This window comes from Budorcas taxicolor, chromosome 9 (genome assembly GCF_023091745.1).
Source record: "Budorcas taxicolor isolate Tak-1 chromosome 9, Takin1.1, whole genome shotgun sequence".
NCBI classification, from domain to species: domain Eukaryota; kingdom Metazoa; phylum Chordata; class Mammalia; order Artiodactyla; family Bovidae; genus Budorcas; species Budorcas taxicolor.
Window position 1 is genome coordinate 34374054 of NC_068918.1, and position 20233 is coordinate 34394286.

Consider the following 20233-nt stretch of genomic DNA (forward strand, 5'->3'; position numbering starts at 1 on the left):
TGTATATATAATGATGTAACTACCATTTTAGAAGATGTCTACTTCAGTGCTGTATTATTAACTTTATTTTGTTTATTTTTATGGTGAAGAAGTTTTTATTAAAGTAACTGGACTAAGAAACTTTACATCTCACGTTTAGATTAAAAAATAAATTTATGAGTACATATTAGTTATTTTGATGCATATAAAACAAACTTTAAAATTTCAGTTGTGATTTTTTGAATGTGATTTAAAAAATGTTTATTAGTAATAATATATCAGCAATAACTTTACTTAATCTTAGAAGTGTGCTCGGCACTGTGTTAAAAACCTCTATAGAAGTAACAGTCTGCAGGTGGACCTCGGTACATGAAATTAAAGCACCCCAAAACATGGTGAAAAGGAAATTTTCCTCACAAAAAGAACTATTTCTTGAAGCTTATACTTATGGTTAATACATCTTATTGATTTACTTTAAAAATCAGTCCTCATCACTATCGCACAATTGTGCTCATTTCACATGCTAGCAAGGTAGTACTTAAAATCCTTCAAGCAAAGCTGCAACAGTACATGAACTGAGAACTTCCAGATGTACAAACTGGATTTAGAAAAGGCAGAGGAACCAGAGATCAAATTGCCAACATCCATTGGACCATAGAGAAAGCAAGGGAATTCCAGAAAAACATCTACTTCTGCTTCATTGTCTATGCTAAAGCCTTTGACTGTGTAAATCACAACAAGCTGGAAAATTTTTCTGCCCCCTGTGAAACCTGTATGCAGGTCAAGAAGCAACAGAACTGGACATGGAACAATGGACTGATTCAAAATTGGGAAAGGAGTACATCAAGGCTGTGTATCATCACCCTGCTTATTTAACTTCTATGCAGAGTACATGATGAGAAATGCTGGCCTGGGTGAATCCCAGACTGGAATCACAATTTCAGGGAGAAATATCATTAACCTGGAATGTGCAGATGACATTACCCTTAGGGCAGAAAGCAAAGAGGAACTAAAAAGCCTCTTGATGAAAGTGAAAGAGCAGAGTGAAAAAGCTGGCTTAAAACTCTGCATTCAAAAAAAGAAGATCATGACATTGAGTCCCGTCACTTCATGGCAAATAGAAGAGGAAAAAGTGGAAGCAGTGACAGACTTTATTTTCTTGGTCTCCAGAATCGCTGCGGATGGTGACTGCAGCCTTGATTGCTTCTTGGCAGGAAAGCTATGACAAACCTAGACAGTGTGATGAAAAGCATAGGCAATGCTTTGCCGACGAAGGTCTGTGTAGTCAAGGCTGTGGTCTTCTCAGTAGTCACATACAGTTGTGAGCTGACTATGTAAAGAAGGCAAAGCGCCAGAGAATTGATGCTTTTGAACTGTGGTATTGGAGAAGACTTTTGAGAGTCCCTTGGACAGCAATCCACCTGTAATGCAGGAAACCCCAATTCGATTCCTGGGATGGGAAGATCTGCTGGAAAAGAGGTAGGCTACCCAATCTAGTATCCTTGAGCTTCCCTTGTGCTTCAGCCGATAAAGAATCTGCCTGCAATGCGGGAGACCTGGGTTCAATCTCTGGGTTGGGAAGATCCCCTAGAGAAGGCAAAGGCTACCCACTTCAAGAAGGGAAAGGCTACCCATTTCCAGTATTCTGGCCTGGAGAATTCCATGGACTGTGTAGTCTGTGGGGTCGCAAAGAGTCGGAGATGACTGAGCAACTTTCACTTTTGGACAGCAAGTAGATCAAACCAGTCAATCCTAAAGGAAATCAACCCTGAATATTCATTGGAAGGACTGATGCTTCATTGGAAGCTGAAGCTCCAATACTTTGGTCACCTGATGTGTACAGCCTACTCACTGGGAAAGACCCTGATGCTGGGAAAGATTGAAGACAGAAGGAGAAGAGGGCGACAGAGGATGACATGGCTGGATGGCATCATCGATGCAATGGACATGAACTTGGGCAAACTCTGGGAGATGGTGAGGGACAGGGAGGCCTAGTGTGTGCAGTCCATGGGGTCATGAAGAGTTGGACTTGACTGGGTGACTGAACAACAACAACATATCTCTAATGAATATCAGCTGGTTTACTATCACTAATCTTAAAATAACACTTGGAAGTCTTTGAGACCTAATAAGTGTTAATTAAATATTTACTGCATAAATGAGTCATTCCCATTTTATAGAAAAAGAAACAAACACTGATATTAAAACTTGTCTAAAATTCTCTAGGTATAAAATGATAGAGTTGGAATTTAAATCTAAAGGGTATTTCTTTCTACTATGCAGATGCTGTTACCTGTATGTACAGTGCACTATGTTGTGACATGTTTCCAATCTCTTATCTAGCCTCTAAGAAACAGCTGCATTGCCTTCTGATTCTTCATAGGAACATAATGTATTTGGTTGATGGTTGTTGTAATATGAATATTATAAAAGAACTTTGCAAAAGAGTAGGTAGGTAGTACATTACAAATGTAAAAATTCCCCAAATGGTATAAATGGGTTTCACACCCACGTGTATAGAATCCACAGTTACATTTAGGAAATGGTATATGGTTCCAGGCTGTTTTTCTGTAATCAGACTTTATCTAGTAAGTCACTGGTGATGCTTGGGTGTTCTACACACTTGTTAATGTGAAAATGTAATTTGGCATAGTACTACGAGAAACCATTAGTTTGTTTCTCTATCCCTAAAGTCATTTGTTTGGCTCCTACTTCCTTAATTGTTCAAGTGTAACTTTTGCTGGAGGCTTGTATCTATAATGTCACAGTGAATTATTTAACATTTGAGGAAAGTGCTGATTTGGGAGCTTTTTAATTCACTTCCAAGCTACTGGGATTTACATTGTTGGTGATTTTCTCTGATAAACTTGACTTTGATGTCAGTTAATGGGACCTGAGTAAACTACCTAAGGGAACAAAAGGAGTTAGGTGACCTCTTTTTTTTGGCCTAAGGCTATAACTGCTGGATATATCTTGTGGATATGTCTCATGAACTTATCACATAATGGCCAGAAGAGGCAAAATTTTGGCTAAAATGTAATAACATTTTGAAAAATAGGTAAGTGAGCCACATTTATAAAAATGCACTATAAACACCTACCATGACCTTTTGCTAGCAAGACCATGGTCTCTAGGTTTATTCCACCAACCCTGACTTTAAAAATTGGTTACAAAGGTGATCAGGCAAAGAGAGTATTTTTAAATTTGCAAGCATCCCTAACTACAACTGAGAAAATAAATTTACAGCTTACTCTATTAGTGATAGGATATTTTTGTATATAGAAGATAGATAACTATAATATATAATATTATATGTAATACTATTAGTATTACAAAGTATAGACTTCCCTAATGTAACATGATTATTACATTTAAAGAAATGCATGTGAATATTTTGAATAATGACTCAGTTTTCTCAGTTGCTTTAGGAAGAACCAACTCAAATATTTCTCATCCAACTAGTGATTATAAACAGACCACAAATTTTCACTCTATCTTTATTCCCTGAAATTTCCTACCACCTCTTGTTATCTATGTTAGAAGAGACTGAAACAAGTTTGCCAAACATTTTCTTTTCTTCCTGAGTATTCAGCTAGACTACATTTCTCAGCCTTCCTGTGCAGTTGGCTGGGCTATATAAATCAGATCTAGCCAATAGAATATAAGTGAAATTTACTGTTTACTTTTCATCGGAAAAGACTCTGATGCTGGGAGGGATTGGGGGCAGGGGGAGAAGGGAACGCAGAGGATGGATGGCATCACTGCCTCGGATGATGGACAGGGAGGCCTGGCGTGCTGTGATTCATGGGGTCACAAAGAGTCGGACACGACTGAGCGACTGAACTAAACTGAACTGACCATAAAAATCACACATTTGCAGTACACCTTAAGCAGATGATCTTGGTAGATACCTATTCAAGATGAAAGGTGCCTACACCCCTCGAAGGAGAGCCACCTGTCCATCAGGAACATCCATATAGTCTTGATGTATGAGAGGAAAAACCTATTTGTTCAACCACTTAAACTTTAGGGTTTATCTGTTAATAATAGGGCCACGTGTCTATCAGTCGCTCAGTCATGTTAGACCCTTTGCCACCCCATGGACTGTAGCCTGCCGTGGTCGTCTGTCCACGGGATTCGCAAGGCAAGAATACTGAAGTGGGTTGCCAGATCCTTCTCCAGGGGATCTTTCTGACCCAAGGGTCAATCCCAGTTCTCCCGCATTGCAGGCAGAGTCTATCATCTGGGCCACCAATAGTGCCATAGTAATTAATATTTTTCTGCTTTCTGTCACCCTGTGAATTTGGTGGTTCTTGATTACTCCCAGTCTTTCACCTTTCGTGCCCAGTAAACCACTGACTCACAAGTTTCTCCAGGTTGTTTTTTCTTTCAGTCCACTTTCCTCTCTCCTATTCCAGGCCTCTATTACTTCATGTTTAGATTTTAGCAGTAGCTGTCTATCAGGTCTCCCTGTCTCTAGATAGTTCTCCTTCAGTTTTTTTTTCTGGGTCTTGTTAAATTGAACACCTGCTTTGATCACTCATTAAATGGATTCTTATTAAGCAGTCACTATGTGATGTTCCAGGCAGGTGCAGGACGATAGAAGCGAATAGTGAGTATATTTACCCTCAGTGACCTTATTAGCATCAAACTAGGGCACATACAAGTTTACAGACAACTATAATACAATGCTATAGATGCTGCAAGTAAAGTATAAGTAGCATTCTGTGGAGAAATTATGGTTGGGAGGAGGAAAGGAGAAAATTTCAGTAAAAGAGATCATATGAACTTTTACAAAGAGGGAACTTATAAATGGATTCTGAAGGTAACTAGGAGGTTATCAGAGGAAAGCAGGTAGGCAAGGGGTTTGGTAAAAGGTGGCTGTGTTCAAGGTAAAGAAAGTGAGGAACACACTCACCAAACAGGTGGTCTGGAAGTATATAGCAGGTCCTGCACTATGCTGACACAGTTATGGGCACTTGGTACATAACTTGTTATGTGGCTGCATGGATTTACCTAACAGAGACTGGGGCATTATGCATGTAAGTGTTATGGGTTGAATTCTGTCCCCGTCCCCAAATTCATACATTAAAGCCTAACGCCTCACTCCTCACAATATGCCCTTGTTTGGAGATGGGGTCTTTATTGAGATAATCCAGTTAAATTGAGGTCATTAGAATGAGCCATAATTCAATGACCTTATTTTAAAAAGGGAGAAATTTGAGCACAAATGTGCATATAAAGGCAGAACACCCTATGAACACGAAGATGGTCATTTTCAAGTCAAGGAGAGGGGCACAGAACAGGGTTATCCCTCATAGCCCCAGCAAACTAACATATTGCAGACCACTGATGAGGAGATGGTCTAGAAAAGAAAGGTTGAAGTTGGATTGTGAAGGTTCTAAGGGATCAGAGCTCTATCCTGGAGAAACAGTGGGGAGCCATCCAAGAGGCATAGACTAGCCTTGGAATCTGGAAGCAGGGTACCTCACTTACTAGCTGTGCCTCAGATTTCAGCTCTCACCTTTCAGAGAATGGTTTTAAGAATTAAATGAGTGGATAGAGTAATGCATAGCACAGTAAGCATTCTGTACATGTTTTTTTTTTGTTTATAGACATTATAAAGGTCTTTAAGGGAGGGGGTCGTATTAATATATCTGTGCTCTAGAATGTAATCAGTTGAGAAGATAACCCAGAGAGTTGAGGTTCAAGAGGTAAAGAGGACCAGCCAAGAAGTTATTGAAACAGTCTAAGTGGTTGCTGAGAGGGAAAACTGAGACCTGGAGAGATTACGGAGTCTTTACCCAAAGCAGCAGGTTAGCAGTTGGCTGAGTTGGGTTTAGACCTATTGGGTCCTTTGATCTCATGCCCTTTTCTACCAGCATTTCCCAATTTGTGCTTCATTTAGAATGAAGGTTTTATTAGGTAGTCAGTGAGACAAAAGGTCCTGTGGTCAAATAAATTTGGTTTTGCAGGTTAAACAGAATTTAAAAGATTTCTACATTTCAGAAATCTCAAGAATTGTTAGGTATATATGGCATCCATCATGAATCTTTAAGAAGAGATGTTATTTCCCGGTTCTTTGACTATAAAACCCTTAAACCTCTGTCAGCAGTACATCTTGTGGAATACTGCGAAACAGTCTGGTACACCTTATGTTATATTGCTGCTGCTGCTGCTGTTTAGTCACTTCAGTCGTGTTCGACTCTGCGCAACCCCACAGACGGCAGCCCACCAGGCTCCCCTGTCCGACTCAGTGACCCCATGGACTGTAGCCTACCAGGCTCCTCCGTCCATGGGATTTTCCAGGCAAGAGTACTGGAGTGGGTCACCATTGCCTTCTCCGTATGTTATGTTAGGGTACCTAATTTTGAGTGCTAATGGAAACTCTGTGAGGCAGAAATAACAGAGTCACCAATAAGAAAACAAAATCAAAAAGGTGAAGTAACTTTCTGAGATCCTGCATGAAGTGATCAAGTAGGGGAAGAAATATATCATGCTGGTGGCCTCAATTTAATTCCTTATTCTGCCACTTATTTGCTGTGTGACCCCAGACAAGTTAGGTTACCTCTCTGTGCCTCATAGGTTTGTTGAGTGGATCAAAGAAGGTAATTTGAATAAAACACTTAGAACAGTGTGTGCAGACTGAACTTAACAAGTGTTATTTCTTATTGTTATTTCGGAGCCCTGTCATGCTGCTTTATGTCCTTTATCAGATTTCTCACTCCTTCAGGGCAGGCCCTTGGCTTTGTGCATATTTTCATCTCACCAGTGTGTTGGACATAGTATTCATTTAAATCTTTGTCTGAATGACTGAATCTTCAATATACATAACTGTTCTACACCAAAACAAACATTTGAAACACATTTTACAGTATGTGCTTTTTAGAGTGTTTAACGTGGACTGTACCTAACTTTGGCCACCTGATGTCAAGAACCAACTCATTGGAAAAGACCCTGATCCTGGGAAAGATTGAAGGCGGGGAGAGAAGGGGACGACAGAGGATGAGATGGTTGGATGGCATCACTGATGTGATGGACATGAGTTTGAGTAGGCTCTGGGAAGTGGTGATGGACAGGGAAGCCTGGCATGCTGCAGTCCATGGGGGTTACAAAAAGTCGGACACTACTGAGCGACTGAACTGAACTGAACTTACAATCACTATATCTTATTATGTCCTTTGCAACTTGTAATTTAGGACGTGAGCTGTAATCAGACACTAAAGTACTCTTCATGGAATAGTCTTAATTTTTAGCTTAGTTATCATGTAAATCAATATATAGTTTTATTTAAAGAATGAAAAGTGTTAATGAAGTATCAACAAAAACACACACAAAAAAGCCGACAATTTTTTTAAAGTATTGCCCAATATCTACTTTGCAATCTTAAAAGTCCCATCAAAAGTTCATTTTGTTTCCTCAATATTTCCACCTATTCATTTCCTTTTTTAAAAGTTATATTTTGATTACTCATCTCTGTTATCTGCAACTTCATTCTGGTATCTATACAGCTTGACTTTTACTAATAGGTTGTAGACTCTTCTGAACTTAATTCCCTCTGGGCAGCAGAGGGAGGAGAATGAACTGCTGCTGAGAGACCATTGCGGTGAGAGTGTTCCTGCAGCCATTAGAATCATAGCAGAGCAGCCTGTCTGTCTGGAACTGTAATGCATACCTGTCATTTTGAGGCATAGCCACTGAATTGAATTAAAGACCTGCAGTGTCCTGATATATTATAAACATGGTGCCACCTTCTTCTTGCCTGCCTTTCTCTGCCTCTAATCTATTTGCTAGAGATAAATTCAGTGATAAGTAGAACCTACAAGAATGAAAAAGTATCGAATGAATCAGGAGTAAAGTGATTGTTGGGCTTCCCAACAAACTGCTGATTGTTGAGGTGTTGAGGTGGCTCAGTAGTAACTAAGAATCTGCCTGCCATGAACAAGATACAGGTTTGATCCCTGGGTGGGGAAGATCCCCTGAAGGAGGAATGGCTACCCACTCCAGTAATCTTGCTTGGGAAATCCCATGGACAAAGGAGCCTGATGAGCTACAATCCATGGGGCTGCGAAGAGTCAGACATGACTTAGCAACTAAACAACAGCAACAAAGTAATTGTTGTTATTTTTGTCCTTTAGATGGTCTGTTGGCCAGGATACATGTGGGTCAATACATTTGTCAATCATTCCAATCATGATACATTTGTCAATCATTCTAATTCTGTTTGTAAAACAAGTACTTTTATCATATTACTTATTTGGCTTCTGAGTGGCAGGTGAGCTGATAAATGGGAATAAAATTATGGATTGATCTTTTTATGTATCTATTTGTAGTGCTGATAAAAGGCAGTTGTGCTATGTGTGCCCTTAAACATAGTTCAAATGATCTGTTTTCTTCATAGGAGCCCAATATTCGGCAGTTCCTAGTACACAGATGCCAGTCAGTTGACTGTTTGCTTAGAGTGGAATAATCCTGGTAACTATTGTTATCTTTGTGATTATTATTATTTAAACTGGAAGCAAGGAAGACCTTCCTAAAATGTTTCAACACTCTGGACCCATGAACAAAAAGGTTTGACTTCATTAAAAAAGAATTCTTCAATGGAAAGAAATGTCCCATAAAGTCAAAAGCTAAGTGCCAAAGTTACAAAAATATTTGCAATGTACATGACAGAGGGCTAAGTTTTAATAAACAAATCAGTTGCTGCTGCTGCTGCTGCTAAGTCACTTCCGTCAGTTGAGGATCCTATAAATTAGGAAGAAGGTAGTACTATGCAATCATGGACGAAAAACATGAACAGGATGTTCAGTGAAGAAAACTCATACATAGTTAGTAAACAAAAGAGAAGAAAGGCTGGACCTCATCATAAAGGACAAATTAAAATCATAGTTTCTCTCTGTCAGGTTGGCAAAGGTTAAAAAGTTTGATAGCCAACATTTCTTTGTGAGGAAAAAGGCACCTGAATGCTTTGTTCGTAGGGATGTTAATTAGTATACTTGCTTAGAGAGCAATTTGGTAATAGCTGTAAATTTTATTTTAATCCAGCTACCCATTGATTTAGCAAAATTGTGTACTAATGTATTAACATAAGTGCCCAAACATATATGTAGAAGAATGTTCTTTGTAGTATACTTTGCAGGAACAGCAACAAAAAAGGAAACAACCAAAGTGTCCATCAGGAGGGGACATGTTATGTTATTGATGCAAAGGAATATCAAACGATCATTTAAAAGAATTAAGGAAATCTGTATATGTCGATCTGGGAAGAGCTCAAAGAACATGTAAGAAAAGCAAGACTCCGAAACGTATTCTATAATAGTTTGGTCCCACTGGGGCTTGAGTGGGTGGGCAGTGGATTTTTATTTGCATGAAAAATATCTCAGAAGGAAGGAGATGAAAAGAACTGTTAATAGTGGTCACCTCTGGGGAGTGGCAGCTGTAGGGGAACTGGGATGAGAGACTTTGTTTATTCTATGTCCTGTTCAGTGGTCTGAATTATTTTTCATTTATACAGGTTTTACTTATGTACTTCTTAAAAAGCAGTGAAATTTTTTGTTGATTGCAGGTAATTAGCTTAGAAATTCTATCCTACTATTAAAATGAAGGACTTTGAACTGATTTAAACTTTTATCTTTTCCCCTCTTTGACAGGATAAAATATCCTATGAAAATGCATGGACCCTAGATGTTTTTTAAATAAAGAAAGCAGGAGTGATGCAAAATGACATCTTTTAATTAACTTTCTTAGGTTTGCCATCCATGTTAAAATGGACACTATCAACGTTTGGTAACTGTGCTAATTCTTTTTCAACTCAGTATATTATTCAATTGATTAAAGTTAAATTAATGATTAAGGTTAAACATCTAAGGTGATTATTGGGCTTAAAGAACTGATCAGATAAAAGGCCTTATAAATTTAAGTTAAATCTAGAAAGTAGCTTATAATCAAATTATTAATCTAAACATTACTTTCTCCTCCAAGTGAAAATTGGTCAGGCTTGGGGTACTGTTAGAAGAACTGGTAGTAAAATATTTGGAGGCTTCTTTGAAATCTTAATTTATGAAGGTAAGTGGAGAACATGAAAAGCTGTGAAGAAACAAGATTTTTTTTTCTTTTAAAATAAATCTTTAAATTTAGGGACTTGATTTCAGCTGCAAATATTATGGTGCATAATTTATCATTTTAATGTAGTCCTAATTAGCTTCTGATGACTTCTGATTATACTCACAATAGGCTGTGACTATCAATTCTTACCTTCACACTGCATATTAGTATTTGGCATTTAAAAATGCCAAACAAAATTAGACAGAGTGCCTGAAGAACTCTGGACAGAGGTTCGTAACATTATATAGGAGTGGATAATCAAAACCATCCCCAAGAAAAAGAAATGCAAAAAAGCAAAATGGCTTTTTTTTTTTCTCTCAGATAGCTGAGAAAAATAGAGAAGTGAAAAGCAAAGGAGAAAAGATATATCCAATTGAATGCAGAGTTCCAGAGAATAGCAAGGAGAGATAATAAAGCCTTTTACAATGCAAAGTTCAGTTCACTTCAGTCATGTCTGACTCTTTGTGACCCCATGAACTGGAGCACACAAGGCTTCCCTGTCCATCACCAACTCCCGGAGCTTACTCAAACTCAGGTCCATTGAGTTGGTGATGCCATCCAACCATCTCATCCTCTCTCGTCCCCTTCTCCCACCTTCAATCTTTCCCAGCAACAGGGTCATTTCAAATGAGTCAGTTCTTTGCGTCTGGTGGCCAAACTATTGGAGTTTCAGCTTCAGCATCAGTCCTTCCAGTGAATCTTCAGGACTGATTTCCTTTAGGATGGACTGGTTTGATTTCCTTATAGTCCAAGGGACTCTCAAGAGTCTTCTCCAACACCACAGTTCCAAAACATCCATTCTTTAGCGCTCAGCATTCTTTATAGTCCAACTCTCACATCCATATATGACTGCTGGAAAAACCATAGCTTTGACTTGATGGATCTTTGTTGGCAAAGTAATGTCTCTGCTTTTTAATATGCTGGCTAGGTTGGCCATAACTTTTCTTCCAAGGAGCAAGCATCTTTTAATTTCATGGCTGCAGTCACCATCTGCAGTGATTTTGGAGCCCCCAAAAGTAAAGTCTGTCACTATTTCAATTGTTTCCCCATCTATTTGGGACCAGATGCCATGATCTTAATATTCTGAATGTTGAGTTTTAAGTCAACTTTTTCACTGTCCTCTTCCACTTTCATCAAAAGGTTCTTTAGTTCTTCTTTGCTTTCTACCATAAGGGTGGTATCATCTGCATATCTGAGGTTATTGATATTTCTCCCAGCAATCTTGATTCCAGCTTGTACTTTATCCAGCCTGGCATTTTGCATGGTGTAGTCTGCATATAAGTTAAATAAGCAGGGTGATAATATACAGCCTTGACGAACTCCCTTCCCAATTTGGAACCAGTCTGTTGTTCCTTGTTCAGTTCTAACTGTTGCTTCTTGACCTGCATACAGATATCTCTGGAAGCAGGTCAGGTGGTCTGGTATTCCCATTCCTTTAAGAATTTTCCAGAGTTTATTGTGGTCCATACAGTCAAAGGCTTTGGCATGGTCAATAAAGCAGAAGTAGATGTTTTTTTTCTGGAACTCTCTTGCTTTTTTGATGATCCAGCGGATGTTGGAAATTGGATCTCTGGTTCAAATGCAAACAAATAGTGGAAACGTTGCAGAGAAATAGAGGAAAACAATAGAATGGGAAAAACTAGAGATCTCTTCAAGAAAATTAGAGATACCAAGGCAACATTTCATGCAAAGATAGGCACTAAAAAAAGACAGAAACGATATGCACCAGCAGAAGATATTAAGAAGAGGTGACAAAAATACACGGAAGAAATTTACAAAAAATATCTTAATGACCCAGATAACCGTGTTGGTGTGATCAGTCACCTAGAGCCACATATCCTGGAGTGAGAAGTCAAGAGGGCCTTAGGAAAATCACTAACAAAGCTAATGGAGGTGATGGAATTCCAGCTGAGCTATTTCACATCCTAAAAGATGATGCTGTTCAAGTGCTGCATTTAATATGCCAGAAAATTTGGAAAAGTCAGCAGTGGCCTCAGGACTGGAAAAGGTCAGTTTTCATTCCAATCCCAAAGAAGGCCAATGCCAAAGAATGCTCAAACTATTGCACAATTTCACATGCTAGGAAAATAATGCTCAAAACCTTTCACGCTAGGCTTCAACAGTATGTTACCTGATAACTTCCAGATGTACAGCTGGTTTTAGAAAAGACAGAGGTACCAGAGATCAAATTGCCAACATCCATTGGATCATAGAAAAAGCTAGAGAATTCCAGAAAAACATCTATTTCTGCTTCATTGACTGCACTAAAGCCTTTGACTGTGTAGAGCACAACTAACTATGGAAAATTCTTCAAGAGATGGGAATACCAGACCACCTTACCTGCCTCCTGTGAAACCTGTTTTCAAGTCAAGAAGCAACAGTTAGAACTGGACATGGAACAACAAACTGGTTTATAATTGGGAAAGGAGTACATCAAGGCTGTATATTGTCACCCTGCTTATTTAACTTACTTTATTTAGCTTATATGCAGAATACATCATGCAAAATGCTAGGCTGGATGAAGCACAAGCTGGAATCAAGATTGCCAGGCGAAATATCAATAATCTCAGATGTGCAGATGACACCACCCTTAAGGCAGAAAGCGAAGAGAAACTAAACAGTCTCTTAATGAAGGTGAAGGAGAGTGAAAAGGCCAGCTTAAAACTCAACATTCAAAAAAAAACTAAGATCATGGCATCCGGTCCCATCACTTGATGGCAAATAGATGGGGAAACAATGGAAACAATGACAGACTTTATTTTCTTGGGCTCTGAAATCGCTGTGGGCGATGACTACAGCCATGAAATTAAAAGATGCCTGCTCCTTGGAAGAAAAACATTGACCAACCTAGACAGCATGTTAAAAAACAGAGACATTGCTTCGTGGACAGAGGTCCATATAATCAAACCTATGGTTTTTCCAGTAGTCATGTACAGATATGAGAGCTGAACAATGAAGAATTGATGCCTTTAAACTGTGATGCTGGAGAAGACTTCTGAGAGTCCCTTGGACAGCAAGAAGATCAAAACAGTCAGTCCTAAAGGAAATCAACCCTGAATATTCATTGGAAGGACTGATACTGAAACTGAAGCTCCAGTATTTTGGCCACCTAATGCGAAGAGATGACTCATTGGAAAAGACAGTGATACTGGAAAAGATTGAAGGCAGAGGAGTAAGGGACAATAGAGGATGAGATGGTTGGATGGCATCACTGACCCAATGGACATGAGTTTGAGCAAACTTCGGGAGATGGTGAAGAATAGGGGATCTGGCATGCTGCAGTCCATGGGGTTGCAAAGAGTCAGACAGGACTAAGCAACTGAACAACAACAGAAACAAAATTAACAAACCATATTTCCCTTGCTGCTGCTGCTGCGTCGCTTCAGTCGTGTCCGACTCTGTGCGACCCCATAAACGACAGCCCACCAGGCTCCGCCGTCCCTGGGATTCTCCAGGCAAGAACACTGGAGTGGGTTGCCATTTCCTTCTCCAGTGCATGAAAATGAAAACTGAAAGTGAGGTCGCTCAGTCGTGTCCGATTCTTCGTGACCCCATGGACTGTAGCCTACCAGGCTTCTCTGTCCATGGGATTTTCCGGGCAAGAGTACTGGAGTGGGATGCCATCACCTTCTCCGATATTTCCCTTGGGATTGACCAAATCAAAAAACATCTTAAGAAATGAGGCTTAAGTAGAAACATACTATTATATTTACTTAGTGTTTAATTATATTAAAGTGCAATAATTAATATTGTATAGCATTTTTAAAAACTATGGTTATTATTTTTTCAAATGACATGTGTAAATGTATAGAAAAAAAGACTTTGAGGAAACGTTACTCACTTGATGGTAACTGTGTTTGGAGGAAGTGGTGACGGGGAAAAGTTTGAGGTATAGGGGAATAATCAAAGGGAACTTTATTTTTAGTATTTCTTTTTTCATATAAAGAAAATCTAATTTAAATTAACTTGAAAATTAAAAGGAAATTATATTTCATACTTATAAAACATTAACAACCTATTTAAGAAATGTACCTTTTTGTATTACAAGAAATTAGAAAATGAGGAATGCTTATTGACAGTGATTTAAAATGATTATGCTGAATAACTGAATTTAGAGTAAGCTTTTGAAGATAATTTCTTAAAGATATCTCAGCTCCTTTTCAGAGATTTCTCAAGAGATGAAAGCATGTGCAGTTTGATTACATATTACTATTGATTGTGTTCCATTTACAGCAATAAAAATAAACTCCAGATACAAATCTAGTAATATTACTAATTCATTACAACCAGTACTTATTTTCTTCATTAACTTTTTATTGTTATTTTCAACTTACACAGCATCCACAAATGCAGCAATTATATGTTGAGTAAGAAAGGGGAAGGCTCTTTATGTTCCATGTACAGTACATCAGAAGTCTTTACTTCACCAGAGCTGTTGGAAAAGCACAAAATAGGAACAGCCTCTTACAAAACAAGTATAATTAACCACAAAAAGTAGGTGGGCTCAGCTACTAACCTCCTCTGCTGAGAGTTAATTGTATATAAATATCTTGATATAGATTAGCCTGCTTGACTACATCACAACAAAAAACAAGCTGCATAAATTGTTTTGTCAATAGTAAAAAAATTAAACTCTGTCTTAAAGAAGGGCCATACATTAACTAGTAAGAAGCCATAGGCAAAGGCATTATCCAGTGTCTAATCTAAATTTAAATGGTGCTCAATTCTTGACATTTACTGTAGTAAAATGTTAGTTCTATCAGAAGAATTTAAAATGTTTAATGACAGAGTTTGCTTAATAGCTTCATGACTTAATGCTTATCCTTTGAACCCAAACTCAAAGCACCCCCATTGGTAAACAGTGTGATGTAAAAGAGACATGGATAAAGGTTCTTGTCTCAAATCTGTAACTGACTAGTTATTTGATCTTAGGCAAGTCGCTAATCATGCTGTGTGATTACTCATCTGTAAGATAGATAAAGATAAAATGGACTTAAATCAGAGCTTCACAGGCACATATCCAGCTAAGTTCAAGTAGACTGTGGTCTATCCTGACCACCTCTTCTCTGAAAGTCAGAGGGCTGAGCATTGAGGGAAATGGGAATATTATTCAGAAATAGTCTTTGACCTTCAGTGACAAGGTAAAGAAACAATTTATGCATCTATTAGCCTTCTGACTCCATTGATGCAACTTCATTTCTAGAACTCTGTTTCTGGAACTTAACTTTCAGAGCTGTAACCATATTCACTATTGGGTCCGCAATCTGCCCATGTCCACTTGCAACCCTTTGTTTAATTAAAGACAATCATGAATATCTTTCACCTAAGATCCTTGGGGGGCTTCCCTGGTGGCTCAGTTGGTAAAGAGTCTGCCTGCAATGTGGAGATGCAGGTGTGATCCCTGGGTCAGGAAGATCCCCTGAAGAAGGAAATGGTAGCCCACTCCAGTATTCTTGCCTGGAGAATTCCATGGACAGAGAAGTCTGATGGCTATAGTCCATGGGGTCACAAAGAGTTGGACACAACTGAGTGACAAATAATAAGATCCTTGGAGAAACTGGAGTCTATAGGTAGCTTAGTGCCCAAGGAAATCCTCCTTCACTATTCTCTTCTTCTTGCTCTTGGACTAGTAGCTGGGTGGTGATGGTGGTGGTTGTTCAGTTGCTAAGTCATGTCTGACTCTTTGCGACCCCATGAACTATAGTACACCAGGCTTACCTAGCCTTCACTATCTCCTGGAGTTTGCTCAAATTCATGTCCATTGAGTCAGTGATACCACCCAACCATCTCATCCTCTGTTGCCCCCTTCTCTTCTTGCCCTCAGTCTTTCTCAGCATCAGGGTCTTTGCTGGTAATAGAGGCAAAAATTCTCAGGTTGGTTATCTCAAATCCTATAATCCTTCTCTAAAGTTACTGGCATACTGAGTGTGCATTTTCTGTTGTTAAGATTGCCCCATTCCCTTCTATTCTGTTCAAGTTTTTAAGTGGAATAAAGTATCCTTAATTTTTCAGTGGTATCCTATTACCTACAGAATTAAATCTGAATTCCTTAGCAGCAACAGGTAATCTCTACCTGCCTTAAAGTAGAAATGATAGAGATAAAAGCATGATTATGATTTTTTCTTTGTCTAGCTAGTAGAACTATTTAGGCTCACTCAGGAAGGAAGGCTGAGGGAGTCCAAAATTAGGTTAAAAGTAGTGATCAAATGTTGGAGGTCATGAAGATTCATATTTTAGAGGGAAAAGTAATAGTGAATGAGAGAACTGAGAAGTTTGGAGATTGTAGATAGAAGGTAGGATACGTGGATTGATTTCAGAAGTAGAATAGTTCTAAATGGTAAGTTCTAGTTTTTCCTCAGAGTGGGGTTAACAGCATTTGAATTGAATAGATTGAGAAACTACAGTGTGGACAGTTCATGTGACTGATGTCAATCAAGAGAACCAAACTAAGCGAAATGGTGAGGACTCCAGTGAGCACAGAGTGACAGTCAGAAGCAGTGGTAAAAAGTAGACCAGTGGTTTCTCAAGAGGGTCCCGAAACAGAGCACCAGTCCCACCTCTCAGCTCCTCAGTCTGTGGCTTGTAGGAGGTTAACTGTATCTACTCACAAAGATATGGGGATTTCAGTACCCCAGGAAAAGCTCTGGCTCAATTAGAGCCAGAACATGGAGGGAATATTCTGTGAATTTTTAGTGCACTTAACACATGGTTGGGTTTTTTTTAAATTATTTATTTATTGGCTGCACCATGCAGCATATGGAATCTTAGCCCCCTAACCAGGGATCTAATCTGCACCCCCTGAATTGGAAGCATGAGTCTTAACCACTGGACCGCCAAGGAAGCCCCAACATATTTTTTGTAATGACGGATTTATGTATGTTTCCTCAGTTCTTGAAGTCACCACCTTGTGTTTTAGCCATCTTCCAATTCAGCACCTCTCCCATCACTGAGCCTTTTATTACATTTTGTACCTCTGAGGACTCCCCCTTTTTTCTTCAAATACTGTAGTAATTTGTATACCTATCTGGGCTTCCCAGGTCGTGCTAGTGGTCAGGAACCCACTTGCCAATGCAAGAGACATAAAAGACATGGGTGTGATGCCTGGGTCAGGAAGATCCCCTGGAGAAGGGAATGGCAACCCTCTCCAGTGTCCTTGCCTGGGAAATCCCATGGACAGGGGAGCCTGGTTGGCTACAATCATAGCGTTGCAAAGAGCTGGACACGACTGAAGCAACTTAGCACACATGCACTTATCCTTCTACTACGTTTGTTCAGTCACTCAAACTCAACATTTGTTGAGTGCCTGCTATGTGCAAAGCAGACTGTGATAAATATAGAGAAATAGTCCTTAAATAGTTAACACATACTGAATTTTCTGTATGTCTGGTACTCCTCCCTGTGCTTTATAAATGTTAACTCATTTAATCCTAACAGTACTGGTTAACAAAAAATCACTTTTGGGGGGAAATAGGCTTAGAGAAATTTAATAACCTAACAAAATTGATAGTGTAAATAGATGAAGGAATTGGGATTCAAACCCCATTTAACCATGGAATTCATGCTCTTTCCATTATTGTAGGCAGCCTCTGGATTAGAGTGCCCCAAATATACTGTTGCTCCTTGGTATCCACAGGGGGTTGATTCCAGGAGCTCCCATGGATACCAAAATCCACAGATACTCAATTCCTTTATATAAAATGATACTGTACAATGAGTACATTCAGCTCTCTGCATCCACGGGTTTCTCATTTGCAGATATAGCCAGCTCCACAGTTGATAGAATCCATGGATGCGAAACCCAAAGATACAGGGGGCCAACTGTACTTGGTTTTTCATCTTGACATCCTCACCTCTGAGCACAAATCTTTATATTTAGTGGTACTGAATTACATAGTACTTAGAAACCAGATTATAGACTTTTTTCTTTAGCCTCTAAAATCTAAGCACCGTAGTGGGCACTCAAGTGCTCCATGAATTATTGTTGATTTATTCAGACAAAATTCTTTTGTTTAGAGGTTGAATGTGGATCATAGTAATGTTCTATACAATTTAAAAATAAAAACATTTAGGTTTGCAGACTATACCTCTTTCATTGCACATCTCCTTTATTCTTTCATCTGTTGGGAATATAGATTCCTGTATATTTTCTTTGATACAGAAACCATTTTTAAAATTAGACCTGCCCCCAATAGACATTCTGTCTAATGGGCTTCCCCTGTAGACAAAGTCCTGAAATGCTCAATGCTATAAATTTTGGTATTAAAACCCATTACATTCATACTCATTGGAGACACTGTTTCAAGGAAGTACTTGGATAATAATGCACCTACAAAATTTGCTGTTGTCCATGGATAATTTACATCTTGCAGTAATATGAAGCTTCTAGTTCTCTACTATAATTACAATGAATAACTTACATATTCATTGCAAATAATGATGTAACAGATTTTTATAGTCTATGCATAAGAGAACCAACAAACTGAGACGCAAAACAAGTTTCCACCCCTTCTTTCCAAAGCTGTAGTTAATCACTTGAACCCTATCCAATATAGTAGCTGGCAGACTTTTCTTTGCAGCAGGCTATGTAAAAATGTTTATAATTTACAGCTTATTATGCCATGCAAACGACTGTGTTCTCAGTGAAGGAGAGTGAGAAAATACGGCTGTGAAATTACTTAACTCCCCTTTGTTAGTAGTTTTCTGGCAACAGTGGAAGGATACTTTGCACTTAAAATACATCTCTGTATTTAATTTTATACCATTCAATTCAGAACTTTAGAAATAGGAATTTACTTTTTATTTCTTTGTACAGGCCAGTGTAGCTCAACAAAAACAATAAGCTGAAAAATCAGTTGTCAGAGAATTTAAATGGAATGGTACTAAATTATTCGAATTTAATTCATGACTTTTGATTTTATAAAAGCTGGCTTTTTAAGATATATATCTACAGTGTTTAATAGACAACTTGCTATTTTTCAAAGCTACTTCATGCACATGTTGCTTTATATTGTCTATACCACTTTGACTAGCAGTTAATCTTCCTCAGGAATAGTTAGAAGGGTAGGCAAGGTAACTTGGACCTTTCTATAACCCACCTATTTTAGGTCTTTCCTTAGCATTTTCTAATTTTCTTGGTTTCACTCTTAGATGCATAAAGCCCTTAAAGTCAGGGTACCACATAGTCTTAGGTGGTTGCGGTTCTCTCTGTGCTTAGTACACTACTGCAAGTTTATATTGGATAAATATGCCCCAGACCATGACTTCCATTTTGACGGAAAAGTAGCTCCTCTGTGATAGACTGGAGCTCACTTTTAGGTTCTGCACATTTTAGGTGGGCCTTCAGTGAAGGAGCTTCCTAAGAGAGAGAAGTAAAGACACAGGAACTGGTATTTAAAAGTCTGTACCTTTTTTCTTGTAATTCTTCAGCTCTTGATGAAGGAAGAGCTTTTTATTTAGTTTATCCTTCCCTGGAGGTAAAAGAGGGGAAAATTTTATATTTAAATATTTAAAACATTCAAAACAACATGTTTAATTTTTGCACTCTTTGTTTAAGATTAATTTAGAAGCTGGAACATTGTCATAGGAAAATGTTTTCTATTTCAAATCTCTTTTTTCTAAGTTACACATTACAATAGCCTTAAAGTCATCTCTGATTGTGACAGAATAAAAAATTGAGTATAATGATTTATTCTGGGTTTTCGGTGTGTGTGGTTTTTTTGGGTTTTTCTTTTGGCTTCTTCCTCTTGAGTAAACAGAGGCCTGAAAAGTACCAGAGTCCAGACGTCTGGGCGCGAGAATGGGGTGCCTAGCACTGCTCTCCACTGACCTCTTCTGGCCTCCTGTTGGATGTGTCGTTGAAGTGGACAGCCGCTCTCTTTTAGGATACCTTGGGGAAAGCAGATGGCCAAGGAAAAGTAGAGGGAAGTTAGCCAGCCGTAGGCTTGGCGATGATAACCTCTCAGCCTCTTCAGCACTCAAGACTCCTTTTGCTGTTCCCCTGACCTTCTGTAAAGGAGTCTGTTTACCAAGCACACTTTATATGTAACATGATGATTACTTGATTTTCTGTTTTATCAGATGCACTTGTAACTGACAGTCTGGGTGCCCAGTGACCAAAATGTAACTACTACTGTCACATCTTTTTAATAAA

General features: G+C 38.7%; 1 protein-coding gene across 1 annotated transcript in view; it reads left to right on the forward strand.

Moving 5' to 3' along the window:
- Window positions 1-20233, forward strand: part of PDSS2 (decaprenyl diphosphate synthase subunit 2) — a 259946-nt gene that overhangs the window by 111976 nt on the left and 127737 nt on the right. The gene's annotated exons all lie outside the window — the stretch shown is intronic.